Source organism: Ascaphus truei, unplaced genomic scaffold, assembly GCF_040206685.1.
Source record: "Ascaphus truei isolate aAscTru1 unplaced genomic scaffold, aAscTru1.hap1 HAP1_SCAFFOLD_1851, whole genome shotgun sequence".
Classification (NCBI taxonomy): Eukaryota; Metazoa; Chordata; class Amphibia; order Anura; family Ascaphidae; genus Ascaphus; species Ascaphus truei.
Genome location: NW_027454754.1, coordinates 9,398 through 32,403, shown reverse-complemented (window position 1 = coordinate 32,403; position 23,006 = coordinate 9,398). Strand labels below are relative to the sequence as shown.

Here is a 23,006-nt window from a genome sequence, read left to right as displayed (position 1 = left end):
ACGTACAGAGACAGTAGGAGGGAATACTAGTAAGTGCGTCTGCAGGGAGCCAAGCTTTGTGTCATGTGTCCATGACTATCCAGTGCTACTCATATGCTTCTTTAAGCAGATGTGTCTTAAGGTGGGTCTTAAAGGTGGATAGCGAGGGGGCTAGTCGGGTATTGAGGGGAAGGGCATTCCAGAGGTGTGGGGCAGAAAGTGAGAAAGGTTTAAGGCGGGAGAGAGCTTTAGATACAAAGGGGGTAGAAAGAAGACATCCTTGAGAAGAACGCAAGAGTCGTGATGGTGCATAGCGAGAAATTTGGGCTGAGATGTAATGAGGGGCAGAAGAATGTAAAGCTTTAAAAGTGAGCAGTAGAATTGAGTGTGAGATACGCGATTTAATCGGAAGCCAGGAGAGGGATTTCAGCAGGGGAGACGCTGAGACAGATTTAGGAAAGAGTAGAGTGATTCTGGCAGCAGTGTTTAGGATAGATTGTAGGGGAGACAGGTGAGAGGTAGGAAGGCCGGACAGCAGGAGGTTGCAGTAATCGAGACGTGAGAGAATGAGGGCCTGAGTCAGAGTTTTGGCAGTTGAGTAACAGAGGAAAGGGCGTATCTTTGTGATATTGCGGAGGAAAAAGCGACAAGTTTTAGAAACGTTTTGAATATGAGAGGAGAATGAGAGAGAGGAATCAAGTGTGACCCCTAGGCAGCGTGCTTGGGCTACTGGGTGAATGATCGTATTTCCAATAGCAATGTGGAAGAGATGTATTGTTTGCAGTGCAATTCCAGCAAGTCCTTATTCTAGAAAACTGCAAATTGGAAGATGTAAACAGGGTTTTAAAATTTTACATTTGAGTGGAGGGGCACGAGAATCTAAATTTATGTTCATGGTACAGACGACCCATTCTTAACAAAAGCAAATACTGCCCTTCCAAATGTTTAATCTTTTTATATAGGAGATCTTCATTTTTCAAATGAAGGGCATCCCTATTTAAGTTCAAAATGAATTAAACCTAAATGCTTTGTAGGACCGCAAAACCATGGCCTGAAGAGCAGACATTCATTTCATAACATTACCCTTTTGATGCCCCTCTAGATCAATTAGCTTCATCTTCAGTTGTCTCATTCCTTTCAACCGGACTTCAAAGTCTCTCCAAAAAATAAAATAATCTACCCTCCTGTAGGAATGAAGAATTTCACAGAGGCTCTTCCAGGCTGTTGGCTTTTCCAAACTTAACCCCTTTCAATGACAGAGGGCCAAGCATTGCAAAGCACCAGGGCTAAAATATCACATATCAATGTTTACTACTCCGGCTTATAATAAGTGAGTTCCCAGCTTATCACTTGTGCTTCAAACTGGTCTCTGGGGGATGTTACTTTGGAGACAAAAAATAAATAAGTAAATAAAAAACTTGTACTACTGACATGGTATTAACACAAGGGTGCGCAAACTCTTCTCCTTGCTGCCCCCCAACCCCCCGGCTCGTCGCCGCCCCCTCCCCCCCACCTCTGCGTCATTTGGGTCATGTAACTTCATGAGACCCCGCTGTCTCATCTGATACCGGGTTGCCATGGCGATGCGTCGCTGGAAAGTTAGAGGCCTCGTGCGGTCCTCGGTATTTAATTGAAATGCCTTTGGGGTAGCGCTGGGCCTCTGTAACCGCGTCTGTATTAACTCGTACTTTTTCCCACCAAGTCCCATTGCTTAATAAAGACCAATTATGGGCAGATGATAATGAGTAATGTGCATGAGGAGAGGTTTCAAGCATGGACATTGGATAAATTAAAAATAATTCAGACACATTTGTGACAAAAAGAAAAACCTTGTTTCATCTTGATTTTATTTCATTTTCATCGTGACGAGTAATTTGAATATTACAATTTGCTTTCTATCTTGCCACCATATAAGTCAATGGAAGATATTTTGTTAGTGCATCATCCCTTACCTAAGGCACTAATGACAGTGACAATTTTTGATAGATTCATTGGAGCAGATTGATACCTTCTGAAGACCCATACCTTCTGAGAGATATAGATATATTTCTTTTTTTTTTTTACCTAACATTTCCATGGTAAACAAGAGTGTTTTAACAACACTTAATTATCTTTGGACTAAAATGCAAGAGTCCTCAAAGATGCAAGTAAATAGTTTTTTGGTGTGTTCCGACTAATGTAGGCATCATAACAAAAAATAAAAACAGATACGCTTGACATAAGGCAGTTATTTAAGGGCAATTAAATCTTTTTACGAAAGCCAATTAAAACTAATAAGGTAATGATAGAATTATGCTGTGGTGTAGCCCATCAATAACCAGAATTCAGAGTCCCTTGATGTTTCATTAAAAAAAAAAAAAAAAAAAAAAAAAATACTGCAAATCAGATTTAATGTACCCCCTACACATAGTATTTTTATATTCCAAATATTCCATTGGAAATCAAGATACAGTCTTGAGATCTTTAAACAGAAAAAAAAACTACTCCGGATTAAAACTTTATTTAAAAACTTGTAAAACTAATAACCGAACAGACTGAAAAAAATAAAACACGAACAAAAAGTTAAACTCTACACATTTCACGAAGTAGATTTAGGCAGCACGGCTGGTATTTTTAGCAACATATGAAATATAGTCACTCCATTCTATTAAAAGTATAATATACATTGTTCTACCCATTATCTTATAGAAGCCAAATATAATGGCAACAGATAAGATCAGCATCACTGGGAAGCATAATGAAGCTGCTTTAAAGATTGCATCTCCCCAAGACAACCTTATGTGTGTGGTTGCTGCATAAGGTACCTGCATAAAAGCAATTACTTAAGACAGAGAAATGCTGTGTGGTGTAAAAGTTTCGTGGCAAGTCCTGTTGTATAAAACAAACTGATACATTATACCGTGGCTTTAGTTCCTTTAAAACTTTTTCAGTATTGAAATACCTGCTAAAAACAAGTTATAACACGCAAACCAATTGCAAATGTGACTGACAAAGAACGGCTGGAAGTGTGTTAATTATTTTTAGTTTATTTTACAATAGGGCAAATTAACAGGGGGAAGGGTAATTCTGAGCAGTGTGTGTCCCCAAAAAATAAACAAATTTGTGTTCGGTGAAACCTGAAAAAAATTCTATAAAGAAAAATTAAGGTATGGCTACTTTCAAAGAAGCAATGTAAAAAAATAAAAAAGGTAAAAAAATAAGGTAAACAAAATTTGCAGTTTGTAAAATTAATGTTGCAATTTTGAAAGTGACGTTCAGTTTAACAGGATTCGTATGGATATTAAAGGCCGATATTATCTTGCATTGTTTCATTGGGGTACACTAGATGTAGGATTTTAAACCATGTAAATAATTAATGATTCAAATAATGTGCTGAAATTATAAATATTGTTTTACATATGATATTTCATGCTTTTAAAAGACGAGACCTGGTTATTTCTAACACATTGCAGTTGAAAATGCAGCCTATAAAGGGAACTGGGTTTCCAAATACAGTAATATGTTGCTTTTCAGATTAGTATTTTTTTTTTTTAAACTGTGTTTAACATAAATTATATCAAAATGTGAGCAACTGTTATGTCTCCACAAAAAAATACACAGACATGTTTAAAACCATTACGAAAGGAAACCTACAATTCACATACCAGCATTTATTATGTGCCTGTTTTCTCTAAACCATGATAGAGATTAGTCAGAAGGGAAAGAGTTTCTTGTTTAAAGATCTCTTGTCTCTAGAGGTCAGAGACCAAATGGTGAAGAAAAAACATTACAACCAACTGGTGCTATGTGCAAGGCTGTGCCAACATGAAGCATAACAACCCGACCTCTGGCAGTGATTAAATTTACCCATGGAAATTAGTAACTTATGTCCTGTGGGGGCTATTTCATTATCACGCAAACTGAATGCAAAAAAATGCAGCTGTGTAATGACATTCAAAGAAAGCAGTATTGTTTTCCTAATGTTCACCACCTTCCCTATTCAAATTAGCTAAAAATGGTCTCACAAAGAATATCTAGTTTCTGTGAAATGGATGCAAGTTCACCCATCGTATCATATGTACTTCAATCATAAGCAAGTCAGTAGAAATAAATATATTAACCACAGCTTGGGGTTCAAACAAACCTAAAATTGCATTTTATATGCAAGAGTTTTAGCAGCACGTTGGACTGTGTGGCTAGTGAACATTTAATTGGTCATATCTAATATGCAGCAAAGACAAAGTGAATAAAACAGATAATGCGCTCATTAGTGATAAATATAGGTTAAGTGATATTGTGAACAGATTAATATACAACCTTAATAGGGAGGTTTTATGCTGCAGTTTCTGGGGGATGGCTCAGCTGTCCAACTAATACAGAAAAAAGAGAAAAACAGCGCAAAAAAACCTCATGGTGTAATATTTAAAGAATATTTATAGAATAAAAAAGGTGATTATTGCACGTACATCAGGATAAAGCATATAACAACAGGACATGTTTTGGACATGTTACCACTCTTCCCTGAAGAAGTATCGATTACGAAACGCGTAGGAGAGGGCGCGTTCCATCTATATTCCTATCAATACCCAGTGAGGTTTATACATAGAGCATATTTCCTGCACATGTTTTTGGACTTTCACCGCTTACATCGCTTACAACATCCGCGAGCAGGCGGGAGTGAGACCAGGACGCCGTCTGATGACGTCAGGACGACTGCGGCTCAACCCGGAACGGCCTGTGTAAACACAGCGCTTGTTGCAATCACAGCTGACGGGAGATCCCTCACAGAGGTTTGAACTTCCCGCCGAGTGACCCGCCAGAGACCAGAGACTCACACTGTGGGGTGAATCCCTAATGAGGTGCGCACCCCTTTCTGGGACGGTTATTGAAGATAAGAGGACCATCCAGAGAGACAGTGAGCCTACACGGAGCAGTTTCCAAGAGTGGTAACATGTCCAAAACATGTCCTGTTGTTATATGCTTTATCCTGATGTACGTGCAATAATCACCTTTTTTATTCTATAAATATTCTTTAAATACTACACCATGAGGTTTTTTTGCGCTGTTTTTCTCTTTTTTCTGTACTAATATGCAGCACCAATAACTTCACCCTCTTACCCCAAAAAAACTTTACACCACGTATATTATTGATCTAAATCTATTATGGCTCCACTTTTGTTAAACAGTCACACAACAAGCTTAGGCTGGGGCCATAGTGGCTTCTCCCGTGCAGAGGGCAAAGGCGGAGGCAAAGCGGGTGCTTTCCCTGGCCATGCTAGACGCACAGTGGGGGGGGGGGCCTTCCTAGTGACATCACGGAGCTCGTTCGCCCTCATTGGGCGAACCGCTCACGTGACCTGTCACGCTGAGAAATCAGTTTAACTGATTTCTCATGCAACGCGCACCCCCTCCTGCTTCCACGTGGATACGCCCGCACGCACCGCATGGACGCGAACACTGCCTTAAGGCAGTCTGTTTGCTCATCGTAAGGACGCCCCTGCACGGTCTGCAGCACCATGGCTCCAGGTGCATGATTGAACAAATCAGAATCAATTTTAAAAGCATATTTATAGGATGCAAGATAGAAACTTGTAGGATGCATCCTACAATAATCTGCCCTTATATGAAACAAAGGGAGAAACAAATTGACCCATTTTGTAGCTCAAACTCTTGTACAGCATCTATAAAAAAAAAAAATGTATGTCCCTATATTCAAATGCCAGCCAAGCAACAGTCTATTAAAAACAAACTCATCAAGAGCATGATAACCTTATTCCGGAATGAGTCACTATTCACATATAGGCCAAAACTAGCCAAAATTTCAGGCTCCTGGAATGCAGGTACAGCTGAACACCGTTATGACAGTCCTCGGGGTCCACCCGTTACAACCGCGTTATAACTGGGATCACGACTAAAAAAAAAAAAAAATGGCCGCCGCGATCAGGGATTCCATGTCTGCCGGAGGGGGAGAGCTGCGATAACTCTCCCAGCTCGCCCTGAACCTGGTGTCGCAGTGGCGGCAGCCCCCCTCCTCCCACGCAGCAGCAGCTGATCTGTGTGCTGTGCAAAGAAGCTGTGAGTCTGTGAGGGGGGGGGGGGGGCGGAGGGAGGATCTCACCGTCAGGAGAAACCGGGCAGGAACCAGCTCCCTTCTCTCCTCCCCCGTGCGTGCGTGTGTGGTGATGTGCAGAAAAAGGGGATGATGTGATGGTCAAGGGGAGATGGGATGTGATGGGCAGGGGAGTAGAGAGTGTGTGTGTGTGTGTGTGTGTGTGTGTGTGTGTGTGTGTGTGTGTGTGTGTGTGTGTGTGTGTGTGTGTGTGTGTGTGTGTGTGTGTGTGTGTGTGTGTGTGTTTAACATTGTCAAATTATAAAGCTAAATGGGAAGGGATACAAAAAATAGAGATGAGGAAAGGGAGGATGAGGGGGACATTGTATATGAAATGTACATTTCTATATACAGTATTTTCTTAGTTGTAGGAAGCACGGGGGGTGGAGAATCAGATTTACAGAGATTATATATTTTTTGTAATTCAGTAAAAGATTGTCATGTTCCAGAATAAAAAAAATAAAAGTAAGTCTCATCATTCCCATCTTTTGCCAAGAGAAATGTCTGTATTCACATTCATCTGGAAATTGTGGATTGGAGAAAAGTGGGAGCATTGTGGATGGGCTTTAGACCAGCTTTTTAAGCTCAGTAGGAGAGCAGAAACATTTATGTAATGTCAAAAATTCCTTTGGGGTGAATCTGTGAACCAATTTCTAATGGGGTAGGGTGATGTGTACCACTTTCACCCATCGTTTGGGATTTGTTTTGGCGTGCCAATCAATATTTAAAAAAATCAGAGACAGAAAGACAGACAGAATAGATATTTGGGGTGGTAATCATCTTAGCTACCAGCCCAGTTAGAGAGGGCTGGAGTAAAAGTTTAGATATTCTCCAGAGCGGAGTACAGGCAGTCCACGGTTATCCAACGGAATCCGGTCTGGAAGTAGCGTTGGACAGTGAAACCGCTGTAATGTGAGTCCCATGTTAATCAGTGGCGGGGAGGGTTGGATAACGCATTTTGGCGTCGCAAAACAGCCCATAGGGTTGCATTGTAAAGCGTTGGATATGCCATTCATCGTAAAGTGAAATGTTGGACAGTGAGGACTACCTGTAGGCCTTTATTTTGTTTATTTTTAATGTTTTGCCTTGTTAAAAGGAGCAGGCACAATAAAGCCGGGATTTCATTTCACCCTAATCGGTCTCTATTAAATATACCTCTGCACACATCTCTTACAAAGGGTAATCCTTTTATGTAACAAATACTCTGTTCCAAGTTTTTATTTGTGTTCCTCGCTTTCACTTTCTCTAACTTATAACAATAGACAAGTGCCAACCTAAATTTCCCAAGGAACCGATCCTCAGAATCAGAAGCTATCTCCAGGTATTTGGAGAAATGTAAGCTCCCAGTGCCCTGTCATATATACATATGGACACCTGTGCTTCTGTATTTCCGGATTTGTTTATTTGGTCGGGTGTTTATTGTGTTGAAGCTGTGGTGGTCAAGTGGACTCTACTAGACACTTATCCCCTCCTATTGCATATGCATTCATTGTTTCAGGACTTTCCATTATCATCTTGACTTTTAATATATTTATGGATGGAATTCTTTCTAATTGTTGATGCATCACATTTCTTCTACTGGATGCTGAAAAAGCATTTGACAGGATAAGGTGGGACTTTTTAGACCAAACACTGATTACATTCGGATGTAGGGGGCAGTTTCTAGAGGGGGTCAGAGCTAGAGGGGGTCAGAGCCCTCTACAAAACTCCCACAGCAGTCGTGAAACTCCCAGGAGACTCAAATCCCATAAAAATTAATAATGGTACCCGACAAGGATGCCCCCTATCTCCGCTTCTGTTCACCCTCTCCATAGAACCCTTGGCAGCTATAATCAGAGACGAAAAAAATATTAAAGGAATTGAAATTGGAGAGAAACTACAAAATATCCCTTTTTGCCGACGACATTATCCTAACCTTGGCCAATCCCTTGACTTCCCTCCCGAATTTACAATCCCAACTAGATCAATTCGGTAAAATCTCAGGATACAAAATTAACACGGACAAGTCGGAGGCACTAAATCTTTCCATGACAGTACCTGAAGTTAAGCTGCTACAGGCAAACTTTAATTATAAATGGAGCTCGACAAAGATTAAGTATCTGGGCATACAGATATCAAGCTCCTATAAATCCCTATACCAACATAATTATCCCTCCCTCTTTGAAAAGATAAAAAAAGATCTCCAGAGCTGGAACGAATATCAGATATCTTGGCTAGGAAGAATAGCTACAGTTAAAATGAATATTCTACCAAGACTCTTATATTATTTCCAGACTCTACCAGTAGACATCCCATTGACCGAGCTCAAAAATATTCAAAACAGAATTTTCCAATTTATCTGGAAAAATAAAAGACCAAGGGTCGCTAGATCAATTTTAGTAGCACCAAAGGATTGCGGAGGTCTGGGAGTCCCGGACATTACTAAATACTGTTCTGCGGCCCAATTAAAGCAAGTTATAATGTGGAATAATGACCCAGCTACATGTTGCTGGTTTAGGATTGAGTCTACCTATGCGGAACCTCTATCTCTTCCGGCTGCTCTTTGGGCCGAAGGAGGAAGAGAGACCTTCGCTGAGAAATTGAAACTGGGAGCAATGCGATGTACATGGAAGATATGGACTAGAAACAAGGGGAAATATGATCTGACATCCTCCCCTTCATTATTGACATTTTTCAACAACCCCGAGTTTCTACCAGGCTGTCTACCGAAGGGACTTAGGAAATTCAAAGAGCTAAAGATGGTAATAGCTGATGACTTTGTATCTAAAAGGTAAGATTTTACCATTTCCAGACTTACAGAAACAATACCAAATTACAAACCTCCCAATTTTTAGCTTTCTACAAATTCGTCATTATCTACAAACAGTCTCAAAAGATTCAGCGTTCTCAGCCCTAACAAAATTTGAGAGACTATGCAGAAGAGGCTATTAATACAAAGGTCTGATTTCGGAGGTGTACCTGGGTCTGGCGATAACTGCAGCACACTCTAACCATAGCTATATGCTAAAATGGGCAGAAGATTTAAATCTAGAAATAGATAGGGACGACTGGGAGGATATTTGGGAAGCAGCTTCTAAAACATCAATTTTCAATTTGTACCACTATAAAAGAGAATATATATAACATTTTATTTCATTGGTACCTAACCCCGAGTAGGTTGAGCCAGATCTTCCCCGGATCCTCAGATTTGTGTTGGAGAGGATGCGGGCAAAGAGGAGACATGGCTCATATCTGGTGTAATTGTCCAAAAATTCAGGGGTTCTGGATCATGATACAAACCATGATAAGAGAACTCCTAGGGGTGGAGGTGGACCCGCTGACTCTGATCTTAGCCAAACCTATAGAGGGCCTACAGCCACAAATGGGTAAAATGATAAATCATGTCCTCACAGCAGCCCACTGCTCGATTGCCGCGGCCTGGAAAAAAATCAATGCCCCCTCCAGACAGACGGCACTGATAAGGATTAGAGAAATTAAGGTAATGGAACTCCTTTCGGCACAACTTAGCCAAAAAATAAACAAACTTCTCAAGATTTGGGAAATATGGCCAGAAGACTGACAATCTTAAGGAATGAGCCCCTATATACCTGGACTGATAACTCCTCCCTCCCCTTCCCCCCCCCCCCCCTCTTTCTCTTCTTTCTCTATTCTTTGGCCCTTCTTAAAGAGATACACAAGGAAGCGGCCGCTTCCCCAATAAGATTTCAAAAGGGTACACTAATATCATCAAAAGAAAGTAGATACATAAGAAAAGACAATAGTACAATGTTTATGTATGTATGCAATGTTTAATTTCTCTCTTCTTATGAGTGTGAGTTTGTATCCTTCATAATGAAACGTTTACTGTACGATGTCTATCTCTCTCAAAACAATAAAAAAATTGAAACAAACAAAAAAAAAATAGACAAGTGCCGAAAGCGTAAAGCCCATCTGAGCTTATTCTCATGGGTCAAGGAGCAATATACATGAAGGCGCCCCACGGCATATGCAACAATACAATATAAAATGAAGACCAGAGTGCAGGGGCAAGAATTAAAAGTGGATGAGAGAGTCCTCTCATTGACATGTGGGATTTTCTTCCTGTATTCTGCCACGGCAAATGGACGTGTTCTTTTTCAGAGAGATACCGATTTATATTCCACAGCATTGCACATTTTTATATAAAATCATGTGACATAGCAACCTAGAAAGCGATGGCTCAGGTCAAGAAAATAACTATATTGTTATGTTGGCAACATCAAGACTGAACTAGGCCAATTTAAATTTCCCTGCTCACTGGTAACAAAAACAGCTGGCGCCAACTTCAAAGATCAAGATTTGTGCCAGTGCCTTTGATGTCCGTAATTAAGGACAAGGGTTATTTGAATATTAGAGAATTTGGAATCTGGATATAACGGGAAAGAGGTACATTGTATATAACAAGCGATCATAGCATATTTACTTAAACTTTTACTTTCTTGACTTCTATGATGATTCAACAGAAATTCTTGATATGTTTGCAGTTGGTAAAATGTATTTATTATTTCATGAATGGAATCCCGATAAAGAGAACTTTAACAGCTACAATGTACCCAGACATTACAGCACGTGTAACTTGCAAGCGTAAACAAGGACTAAGCAACGGAAGTTAAAATATATCAACGATATTGCACTTGTTAGTTATTGCTGGAAGAGAGATAGAAACTCTTCAGAGTTTTTCAACACAATTACTTTGATAAATGATTTACAGTTTGTCAAAACAGAACACGTTGAACTGTGAAACAGAATCAAGAAAAATTACAGAGTGAAATGAAACCCTTATATAAAAAGGTTTCAGACAAACAATGACACTGTATTATGGTACTACAAGGAGACAAAGTTGAGTCATCATTGACATGTGTATGGTAAAAAAAATAAAAATAAAGGACAATAGCAACCATGCAGTAAAACATCGCTGTAGTGTTATCGTCTGTCAAGAATGAAAGGAGTTTTAAAGGTGCAGTCCCCGTCTGGTAAGAGAGGTGTTTTGTGTTTCTTTAAAAAAGGGGAGGCCTGTATTTTGCAAAAAAAAATTAGGTCAGTTTGTAAACATGAGAAGGGGTTGATTTTCTTCTGCAGCTCCTTGTTTGTGTGATTATAGAGAGAGCGGGGGGGGAAAATAAGCTGAATGTTTATTTCAAGTCTAATTAAACTTAGAAACACAAGAGGTTTTTAAAACACTTACTGTATTTTGGCACAAACGACCAGGAATTGTACCTTTAACATTCCATTGTGAGTCTTTAAAGCAGGGGTGGCCAATGCCTCAAGGACCACCAACTGGTCAGATTTTAAGGAAATCCCTGCTTCAGCACACGTGGCTGTTGAGCCAACTGTGCTGAACCATGGATATCCCTAATACCTGGCCTGTTGGTGACCCTTGAGGACTGGAGTTGGCCACCCCTGTTCTAGAGAGTCTAGGGATGCATTAAATTCAGGGCCAGTCAAATAATGATGCACTTAAGATTAAGTTACCTGCTATTTAGACGCCAAACAAAAAGCAGGAATTAAAAAAAAAAATGGGGGTGGATTTATTTCCCTGCACAGGCTAGTACAATATATGGTTGAGCCTTCCTTCCCCCTCCCCAAAAATGTAATCAACATTTGCCTGACAGCTTTTTACTAGAGTATAACAAAAGTTGGTCTCTCAGCCGCCGCCGGCCTATCCCCCCCCCAGCATATTTATCCAGAAAGTCAAATTTGCACCCATTTTAAATGTACGCTATGAAGCTGAAGAAATAGTTATTTATGAACTATATTGCTGTTATGAATGGCAAGTGGATGATTTAAAAAAAAAAAAAAAAATTTAAACACATTGGTTCTACACCCATGTCAATTAGGTATGCAGTTCTAAAGGCCAAGATTTATTTAACGCTGAAGCATTTTTAAGTGCCACTCAGACGTTTTCACTATATAAATTCTCTATTCACAATATACTGTATGCCGTCTTCAGTAAACAACTGACATATTCCAATATCAAGTGCTAATCGTTCTAAGAAAACTGCATAATCATGTACAAGCAATGCTCACCAATTTCTAGATCTCTGCTAGCTCAGTCATGAAAAATATATCCCATCAAACTGAGGCAGATAGCTCTGCTTTCAAAATATATGGTCTAGGGCAGGCGTCGACAAAAGACTTGTAGAAGACTGAGCCACCTGTGATGAAGCAGGGATATCCTGAAAACATGACCCGTTAGTGGCCCTTAAGGACTGGAGTTGCTCACATCTGCCCTAGGTGTTCAAACAGCACAGTTGCTAAACACATTTTTGAGAAATTAATTTCAGCCATAATGTTGGCCCTAGAGAAAACACAACTTTGCAGGCCATGAAAACTTGTATTTGTCTTGCATAAAAAAAATGTAATAAGTACTGGTGTGTTTGAAGCTTTCAAGAGCACATTTTGCGCTTCAGGAGGAAGTATGCGGTCATTACGGCATGTGTATGACAGCATTATTTTAACAAATGCTGGTAAAAAGTTTGCTATCACCAAGTGGTTCATTTATAAATTAAAAAGTTGTCTCTTTTTTTTTTTAAATCTACTCTGATATCTCACCATCTCTTTGTACTGTGTCGCTTGCACAGGTGCCTGTTCAAGCTCCATGAACTTAAACTACTCACTAAAATAAATACATTATCAGTGTACTAGCTGAGCACTTGAATGCAGCAGATATGATACTTTCATATCCGACCGTCCCAACACTGGCAAATCTGTTTATTCTGCCATTGAATTTATAAAGCGCCTAGAAACACCCTACATTGTCACTGGATTTAAGGGAAATCAAAATGCCTCCGATGTCCACTAAAACACAAAATGAAGTACTAAGTTTAAACTCCTCCATCCAAGTTCTAATATTGTTTGGTGTCAATTCTGAGCCACCGGCTTATAAAAAAAATGGCAATTTCCCATTACTCTTTTTAGAACAATATATAAATTAGCAAACATAAAATACATATACACACAATATTCAAAGAAGGGGGTACTCCAGAGCTAAACTGCACTATTTTTAGCTCAAGGACAACCCATTTCCCCATATAGTTGCCCATGTTTCAGAACCCATCCGAGAATCCATATGGCAGCCAACCCTTTGCACGTCTCGTGGTTCAGTAGGAAGCTGCAATGTCATCGGAAGGTATGAAGTTGTGGCTTCCTACTGTATGATTGCAGGCACCATATTTAAATACCAAGAAAGAAGCACTGGTAACAGAACCGCTAAGTATTTGGGGAACCAGGAAGTTGTTCTCAGAGCTTAAAATAGCGCTGTTCAGCTCTGGAGGGGGAGGAGCAGGAACAAAGTCTTACATTTTGTGCACTATGTGCAAAGTTTACCCTATCCAGGGGATTTTACATTTTGCACTAAGAATATGCAAAAAAAAATATATAGGTGACACTTCTACAACTTAGGGATACATTGTACTTGTGTAACACAAAGTAACACGAAGGTGGAGTTTTTACAAATTGATGTTATTTATAAAATTAAAAAAAGACTGAAATTAAGTTTCCGAACTGCAAAATTGGGGCAAATTACAGGTCAAAAGTATTGAATGAGATTTACCATTGGAAAGTCTCCAAATGCTTTCAGATATATTCATTTTCTTTGATTAAACTAATGCTATGTTTTTCCCAAGTTTTACATCAAGGAGACTTGAAGACCAAAAAACTGAACATTAAAGTATGAAAATATATGATTAATATTTTTTTTCTCTGAGGACTAGGTAGTTGAACAACTGTCAAAATGCTACAGATATCCCAGATTGCAGTGGTTTTGGTCACATATTTCTGAAACCGTTCTTATAACATATTACAAAGTGCTCTAAAACAGTCCATTTTAATCTTCCCTGAATACAATATCAATATATCACCAAAACAGAAATATAGAGAAGCTCGTTTCGCAATAAAATATGTTATCAGCATTACAAAAACATGTTTTTGCATAGACTAAGAGCGACTCAACCTTTATTAATGTGATAAACCTTCATTATTTAAACACTGAAAAAGATCATGACTAAATACTGAAGAACAAACATTCCAATTCTATCCCAAAACTGCAAATCATCTAAAACGCAAACATTCCCAGATACTGTCCCTTCCACAGCTCATTTAAGAACAGACCGACTATTTTAAGTATTTAAAGGTTATCCTACAATCCCCTTTATAAATCAAAGGAAGGTAAGAAACGAATGGTATTTCTCAAAGTTGAAGCCAAGTCTCTGGATTTGTAACATCAATATAATAAGTCGAGCACTGAAGTATTAATGTTGCAGACCCAGAAGCAGCAGTTTGCATGGATTGAGGTTTTTTATGCATGTCATTGTTTTACATAGATATCTCTGCTTGCCCTTTTCAACAATGTTTTTGTTTTTAAAATCTGATTTTCAAGAGGTGAGATTTGAAATCGGGTGTTTTGAAATTAAATTAAGTTCTCCCCTGAGCACAGTGCAGTCTATGGGCTACCATGGTAAATTCAGACTAGAGAAAAAGGAAAATCAAATTTTTAAACGTGTTTTTAAAAAAAAACGTCAATAAAAAAATAATAATGTCCTTCCTGTTTTCGCACCCATCACTTCTGTTGGGTGGCTTTTCCATAAATCCACCACCCTTTCCGTGATGTACTTCCATCACATTTCCCCTGGAGCCTCCCATCCTCCAACTGCAGAGCATGAAATCTTGTAGCATTCTCTCTGAAATATTCACCCCTCCGGTCTCTTGTTGAAATCCTTTAAACTTTCAATAATTTCTCCCCCACCCCAGCTATAAAGGATTAAACACTACAAGCACTTATTTATGGATAAGAGAAGAAGGTGGGGGGGCAGGGAATTATCATCTGAGGGTGCTGACCTTTTTCAGGAAGCTCAGGTTTTACTCACAAAGTACACTTGTCATCAATATCTTATCTAAATAATGTAATAGTACTTTGGTGTGTACATGCACAGCAAACCAAATTTATATAATCATCTAAAGACCAGTTGCATTCTAAGCAAACCACTAATCCAACATCTTCTGCATCACACGTAATGGTTCCATGAGTGTTTAACAGCTTTACAAACAGGGTCTTTTTGGGAAGTTAACCAAGGAAACAGTGCAAGTCTGTTTCCAAAACCCATATTGGGGGGGGGGGGGGGGTGCCCACATCAATAGATTCGGCAAAAAAAAATGGTTTTTCCAAAAAACAAAAACGTCTGAATAATTCTATAATATAACAATTAGAATAGTCGGGGTGGGAACAGAACCTTTGAGCTATAGAGCACATACATTGGCAGAACATTAAACTACACTATTTCTCTGTAAGTACCGCAATATCCTTCTCTACATACTGTAGATAAAGAATGTACTGGATGCATGAGGTAGGGGGCTCTAGTCTGCACCAGCTTGGTATCTAGTTATAACAAACAAGTGCTTATATGACAGAAAACACACCCTACAGATTAAGCTGGAAACTGTATGAGTAATTTTATCAGGCATAAATCGTATCCTGATATTTTGAGCCCAGAAAAGGCTTTTGTTGCAGCTTTTGTGAAAAGGCAGAAGGACCAAGAGTACAAAATGGAAGACAGTAATCACTTTAGATAAAAGGCATTTCACCCTAGCATGGTTTCAGGTGCTATTGCTTTGTGTTTGTCCTCCCACTTCATTTAGACAAAGTTTCTGAGAAGCTATGAGACGTGTACAAGATAAAACCAGCACAGGATTCTACTTTAAAGAAATAAACATAATTACAAGGCTTTGTCTCTTCAACTTATTGATTAAAAATCCTTACAGTAAATCGCAATTCGAGTCAAACTTATCAAGGTTTGTTGGTGTATTAAAGTAAAACTTATCCTATTCCACATTTGTTATGGGTTTATGCAGAAATGAATACTGTAGTTAAGTATTGGTGTTATCTGGGCACAGTTCACCACTTTGTTCTCTGGGTAAAGTTCACCCATTTGTTCTCATGAGGGATTTATATACCACTAATAAAAAGTGAGATGTAATGTCAAACGTCTCAATTAACCATTTCAGTGCCACGGACCATTCTACACCAGCTATCACATGACCGCTCCCCTAAGCGGTTGCTCCCTGGTTCCAGTGACCGGGAACGGTCCCTGCCTTCAGTTTAGTTCACTGCCAGTGCTCATTTGGAGTACATGCCGCCTACAAAAACTAGCAAAAGGCCATGACATGCAACGTACAACATAAAGGGCACTTAAGGAACCAAAATGGATACCGATCAGCATCATTAAGTTTTCCTTGTGTCTGATTATTTTAAGTCTGTAACAAAATGTCCCACCTCAGAGAAGGATATGAAGGCAATTCCCAAGGAAGAAGCTATTCACTATTTCCCACTTGTCAGACTTGGTATGAAGGATAGTGGGTAGATGGGCGAAGTGTAAGAGTGAGGCTGGATTTCAAAGATTTTCAATGATGAAGCCTATAATATTTATTAGCATCATTTACAAAGTACCAGGATATTTTGCAATAGGTAAGTGAAACACTGACAAAATCAAAGACAAAAAAAACAAAACAAAACAAGAGACGTGAAAAAGGGTAATGTCAACCAGAAGGGAAGAGTGTTGAAACAAATGGGTAGAGAATGTATGGGATGAGGCGCACACCAGATGGAAGGCAAGTAGTCGGGGGGAGATACCCTGCACAAGCGCTTTGTAAATCCTGGCGTCAGTTCTAGGCTTAAATCTAAAGTGCCTTATGTCAGCGAAAAGCTTAATAGATCATAACTAGATGTTTGATAGCATTAAAATGAAAGAGTAAAGCAGATGCTTGAAAGTCTGAATGCTTTCTTTTGATTTAATTTGAACAGGATCTTCTCAAGCATTGGTATAGTGCTTTTAAGCATGTACATCCATACAGGGGCCTTTAAGATGCTCTCAAATCAAACTTCTTTAAAACAGGGCAGTCAAGCATAAAGCTTTTACATAATCCTGGAGATTGTAACATGACATTTAGGGTGGAGTTTACTGCATTTATCTTTTTCTCACTCTCCCATTCCTTAATGGCCACCAAACCGTGTGCATCCATACATCTGATTGCATGGACTCAAATGACAATAAAGAATCCAAATTAAACTGTTGTCAACTTAAATTGACTAACAGATTGGCATGTAGAATGTAAAACAATGATCTGAAGATACCTTTGCTTCGTGCAAATTACCCAACCAACAGGAAAGTCAACGTTTTACATGGCTTAAATAGGTCTATTTACATTCAAGCAGTTCACGGCCCATAAAATTTCGAAACAAACGCTGACTTAAAAAGGTATGAATACACAGTGCCCAACTAGACATTTAGGCATTTCCAGAAAAGTCTGCACTAAAAATAATTTGGTGATCCAAATTACTCAAGTGAGTTCCACTGTCCACTTTCACCTCCTTGTTCCCAGAACCACTTAAATGGAACAGCAAAGAATGTCCAGCAATGATGAAAAGTCTATTTCCTAGAATCGAAAAGCATTCTAACACACAACAAAAACAGTGCCCTTTTATATAAGAAGTGACCTGACCCATAACCTCCATGACTAATCTGGATTTCAAACTGTGGATTTAAAGGATTTCCGCAGTACGCTTTCATTAGCATCTGATCGAATGACAGACCAGCCTTTCCTAAATTGTCAGGAAAACTTATCTTCACAGCCCTAAAGCTCCCCACATTATCAAAAGTGCCACCCAAACTGCAGAAAGGTCACTTAAACATTTGTATTATTACCTCCCTTCCCAGATGAAATATGCTTACAAAAAGTTTATAAATACATCAGATATACAATACTTTCTGGAAGTTCAAAACACACTGACCTAGTTTAGTAGAGAAATAAAAAGGAGTTTAACTAGGTCTATTATTTGTAAAGAGAACAGAGCTCCGGCACATTTTTAAGTATCAACAAGAAATTCAATAGTGATTCTGAAGTTATCAGAAATAGAGCTAGAAATAATACTAACTGGGAGGAGCTATATTTTTCTAGCATTTAAATATGAATTATTCACTGTAGTGTTTTTTGGGTAGCAGTAAATGTATCTTCACTTTGCATCCAGACACCTTTTTTTCCCTACAATACCACCAGAGTTAATCCCTTTAAGGTGCATTAAGTCTCTTCTAAAGTAAACAATACCAATACCGTTCACTGCCTGCCTCTTCATTGTGAAATTTGAATTGTTGCACTTTTAATTAAAACTGCAGCAGCATCATACTATTCTTTACCTGCAAGTCACAATTTACTAATCTGCATAAAAAATACCAGCAAGTTTAACACTGGGCGCTACTTAATTAATGATCATAGAGAATAAAGATGTTTGGACAGTTTTTCAGGTTACCATGGAAATTACTTTATATGGGACCAAGCACTACTTTTTAAAATGCTAATGATTAAGTATGGACCTTTAAGTGAAAACAAAAAGATTAATACAAAGAGACAGAAGAGATTTAAAATGTCACCATGTGTGTACGCTTGTAAGAGTTCATACAACTCAAGACAAAATTACTCTTTCACTGCAGTGCCCTGTCAATCACTCATGCATAGATGACTGACAGTCACGGATTTAAAGGAAGATTAGAAAATTCTTTGAAAAACAAGCCCATACTATTCCATGGCTTGTAAAAGATGTAAAATGAGGAGTCACGACCTCTGAAGCTATTGGGAAACTAGAGCTGGGATTTCCAACCTATCATCTGAACATTGTGTTTTAGGAATAACTGAAAGTTCCAAAACACATACAAATAATTGCGCTTTGTATATAAATGGCATAATCTGGGCCACCGCTGGGCTTGACTAGGAAAAAGCATTTATTTTTTTGTCAAATCCCTTTTAAAGTATTTTTTTTTCTTTTTTTAGAAAATAAGATACTTCATTATTTAGAGGTGAAATTCAGAACCATCCAATCTATTGTTTAAAAACATTTAAATAGATACAAAAAACAAGTGTGTGCATATAAATATTTTATTACATACACACCATCTGGCACACCCTGATCCTCTTTCTAGAACAAGGAAAGTCCCTCAAGGGTTTCAGAGACATCTGATTAATGTGCTTTTTGCTACCTAATCTGCCTGAGACCTGAACTGCTAAAGGGCTCATTGACATTTAAACATAAACATATAATTACCTCACATTTATTTACAAGCTAGTCAACACAACATTCATAAGTTAACTATAAAACCAGGCAGCAGATCTATACAATAACCTCACTGTGACTATAGGACACTTTACCCTGTGCTCAACACATGAAGCAACAGCTAGCATTTAACCCTTTGTCACTACGGGGGCCCCATGACGAAGTAACCACATAATGTCCAAAGAAAAACTTTGTTCAGTTTAGATTGCGTCCCGTATTCCCACGGAGCGCTCTGTTCCTCTTAAGTGAAGGGAAACTGTAGAGGAGGACCCTTCCGTTTCTGGGTTAAGCACTCGTGACTCGCGTTGTGCTGGAGGGGTTATGGCCCTCTACTCAATTGGGCATGCTCTCCTAATAAAAAAGGTGAACTAAAAGATAGTAGCATGTTTAATGGAAATCATTTAAACCTTTAAATAATAATAGGTATTTTACTGGATGGATTGTTTAAACAATCCTGATCTAGTTTCGTCTGGTGATAAGTCAGCCTTCAAAGCCATAGGTAAATTGTTAGTTTTGCGCCATTTGTATTTTTGATATTTAAGAAAAAACTAATTTCACAAGAAACATAAGTAAAACAGTTGTTATAAAAGACAAGTAAATCTTTCCAAGTCAATTACATTGATAAGTGGTCCTAAAAACATAAGGGCCTGCTTAATTGAACTGCCTATTTAAAATCAGCAAAGTGCCTAAGAAGCCTATAGGAGATTAACTCAACGTTGGTTTCCTCCCTGTGAGAGACGTCTTGGTAATGTTTTTATTGTGCTAAAATCATGTTTTTCTTCATCTTTAGCATCTAAGGTTACCATGGTTTCCTACACACTGCACTGGGGGAGCTGCATTTTAACCTACTACAAGACAATAAATATTGCAATTGCTTGTATGTTCGAAATATAGAATCAGAGACAAAAAAAATAAAATGGTGTTGCAAAGGGCAAGAAATCTTAAAGTAAGAAAATACAAACAAAAAAAAGACAATTAGTATGGGATTAACCTAAACGTATTTTTTGGCCAATTCTTGGATCCACAGCTCAAAACTGCAGCAGATGTTATGGGAAGTGAAGAGCAGCTACCAATCATGGATAACCTCATCACATCATTGCCCAAAATGTTTGCACCATAAATGAGCCAGTCAAGTCTTTATCAACAGTAGACTGTCCAAAGTTTTTGAAGCTTCGTGCTGAAAAGAGCTACCCATATAAACTGGATTCCAGATACACAGAACAAAAAGTGTTTGTTCAGTGTACTTCTGTACAAATCATCTATAAAAGGGGCTAGCTACCATGTTGGCCAATAAAATGTATTACAACAAGCCTACATTTCCCAAGGATCAAAAACACCTTTCTTGTAGACAAAATCGTTTTTTAAAAAAAAAAGTATTTTGTATTTTGGTTTATAAGAATATGTTCCTACATTCAAGCACAGCATCATTACTGTTTTGCACTCCATTGCCAACACCATATTAACACATGATTAATGTAATTTATTACTCAAGAACTACATCATTCAATTGTCCAACTTGACAAACGGTTATTCAAAGTGCAGTATTACTGTGTGATTTCATTAAAGGCTGATTTTGCATTGTAAAGGACTACTCTTCAGACTCAAATCATTTTCAAAATGTTTATCATATGCAGCCAGAACAAAAGTGATCGAAAGACAATTTTTTTTTAACGTGACCACTGTGTGTAGTAGTAATAATGCACTGCTAAGGGTCTACAATGGTAACATTTAGGCCTAAAATCAATGAGTACTGATACCCCACAACCCTGTAACACAGGGGATCCTCGTTGGCCCCCAATGACTGGGAAACCCCCCATTACGCGCTTTAGACAGCACCCTCTGCACCTATGGCTTTTGATATCAAATCAGTGCTACCTACAAGTTGATTTATGACATGGACTATTTTAAGACCATTCATTGAGTAAATAGTCATTACTGATTAACCCCTTTCGCGGCCACGAAAGCCTGTCAAGCATTTCCAACAAGTAAATAATGATCTCTATATCAAATAGTGTAATAGGTTGCAGGGCCGTCTGACAAGAGAATGGTTAATAGATCTAAAGCAGTTGTCTTACACAATATTAACAAGAGGAGAGAAAGTTTGATTATTCCGCACCCCCCCCCCGTACGTGATGCATATAATAACCCAAATGTATTCCCTATGGACAGGTCCTCTCCCACCTTCACTGTCTGCCCACTCACCGCTGGTGTGTTGAGTCTCAGCCGCTGGTGAGAGGAGCTGCTGGGGAGGATCCGGATCCCCGCCGCGGGTTCATTATCAAACCAGCGAACCTCACCCAACCATGGGGCTCCGTCCACAGTCACTGACCGGGGGGGGATAAGATCAGACAGAACAGATCCGGGGAACCCCCCTCTTGGCTGTCAGTTGCCCCTTTCCAAAACCACCGGGCTCCCCCCTCTCAGCCAACGCCCGCTTCCTCCGTGGCCCTCTATCCCTCACTGCGTCACCAGCCCTTGTTATCCCGTCACTGTTCGGACCTGTACCCGTTACTCTATCTCACAACCCGACTGGAAGCCCCGGAGCCCCCTTCCTCCGTCAGCGCTAGGCCCGGAGCTCCCTCTTTACTCCCTCTGGACCTGTTTCACTAGGCTAGGTACCCTCTACCTTTCTCGTCAACACCAGGCCCCGGAGCCCCCCGTCTCTGCCCGGGACCCTTCCGTCCGCAGCCTCTCTATAGTCACAGTCCAGGCCCTACAACCTAAGCAGAAACGCTCGCGGCGGCTCCCGGGGGAAGCCGTTTCGAAGCGGGCAAGGAACGGCGACGGGGGCGCCCTGAACCTTCCACAGCCAACGGCAGTGGCGCGAGCCAGACCCGGCTAATGGAGGCAGCCGCCGCGAGGACCTGGGGCAGCCGTAACCAATCGATCCCTCTTTCCCTTCACTAATGGAACTTTCCCCTCCCCGGCTCTTGGACGTCATCGAGAGAAAGCTTTTACAGGGGGCGGTGCTCCGAGTTGGATGACGCACGTTTGCTTGCAGGGGGGTGTGGCCACATGCCTTGTGGGCAGGACCAGGTAGCATGCGCAGTAAAAGGACAAGGGAGTTGTGAAAGCGCATGCGTACTTTGTACGGGCTAAGATGATATAGTGCGCATGCGTACGTGTACGGGCTCAGAGGGTATAGTGCGGATGCGAAATATTACAAACCATTGTCTGATAACATAAGGACTTGTATTGAATGTACAATTATATGTAGTGTAGTTGTAATAAGTGGAAGCACATACACATGCAATATCTTCTCTGCCATTTCAACATTGGTTATAATTTACTATTTTATGTTTCTTAATTTGAAACTTCGAACAACAAAACCCGCCTTTACTGCTGTTCCCGTGTGTCTCCCAACTCCAATTCATCCAGACTCACCTCCCTCACTCACCGTTCAGCTTCTGCTGCACCACCATACAAATGAAGAAAAGGGTGAATAGTGCTAACGTTTCTATATAAGTGACTTGATAATGCAAAAATAGGAGGTAGATAACAAACTTAAAAGTGCTATTACTAAATGCAAATGCATACACAAAATATATGATCAATCAGTGTTCAAAAAAGTAGTCCTGAATCTGCAGCCAAAGATGTGAAGGATTTCCCACGTCCTTTCTGATGTATTGTAAGAGAGTCGTGTGGCGCATACATCCTGGTGAAGAAGAAAAAACTGTGAGAGGGGAGAGAAAAAAAGTAATAGTTGGATATTGTTTGGTTTGTGTGATGAGATAATCATATACTAGGGTGACCAGACATCCCTGTTTTTCCGGGATTGTCCCGGTTTGTGGGATTGTAGATAAAGTAGATCCGGACGTCATCCGT

The 23,006-nt window shown here is 39.6% G+C and overlaps 1 protein-coding gene across 1 annotated transcript in view; it reads right to left on the bottom strand.

Moving 5' to 3' along the window:
- Positions 1-22,118, bottom strand: part of LOC142477002 (homeodomain-interacting protein kinase 1-like) — a 50,374-nt gene extending 28,256 nt beyond the window's left edge. Inside the window, exon 1 of the mRNA XM_075582058.1 lies at positions 21,384-22,118. The gene's annotated coding sequence lies outside the window, so the exon portion shown is untranslated. The remainder of the gene's footprint in view (positions 1-21,383) is intronic.
- Positions 22,119-23,006: the final 888 nt, after the last annotated feature.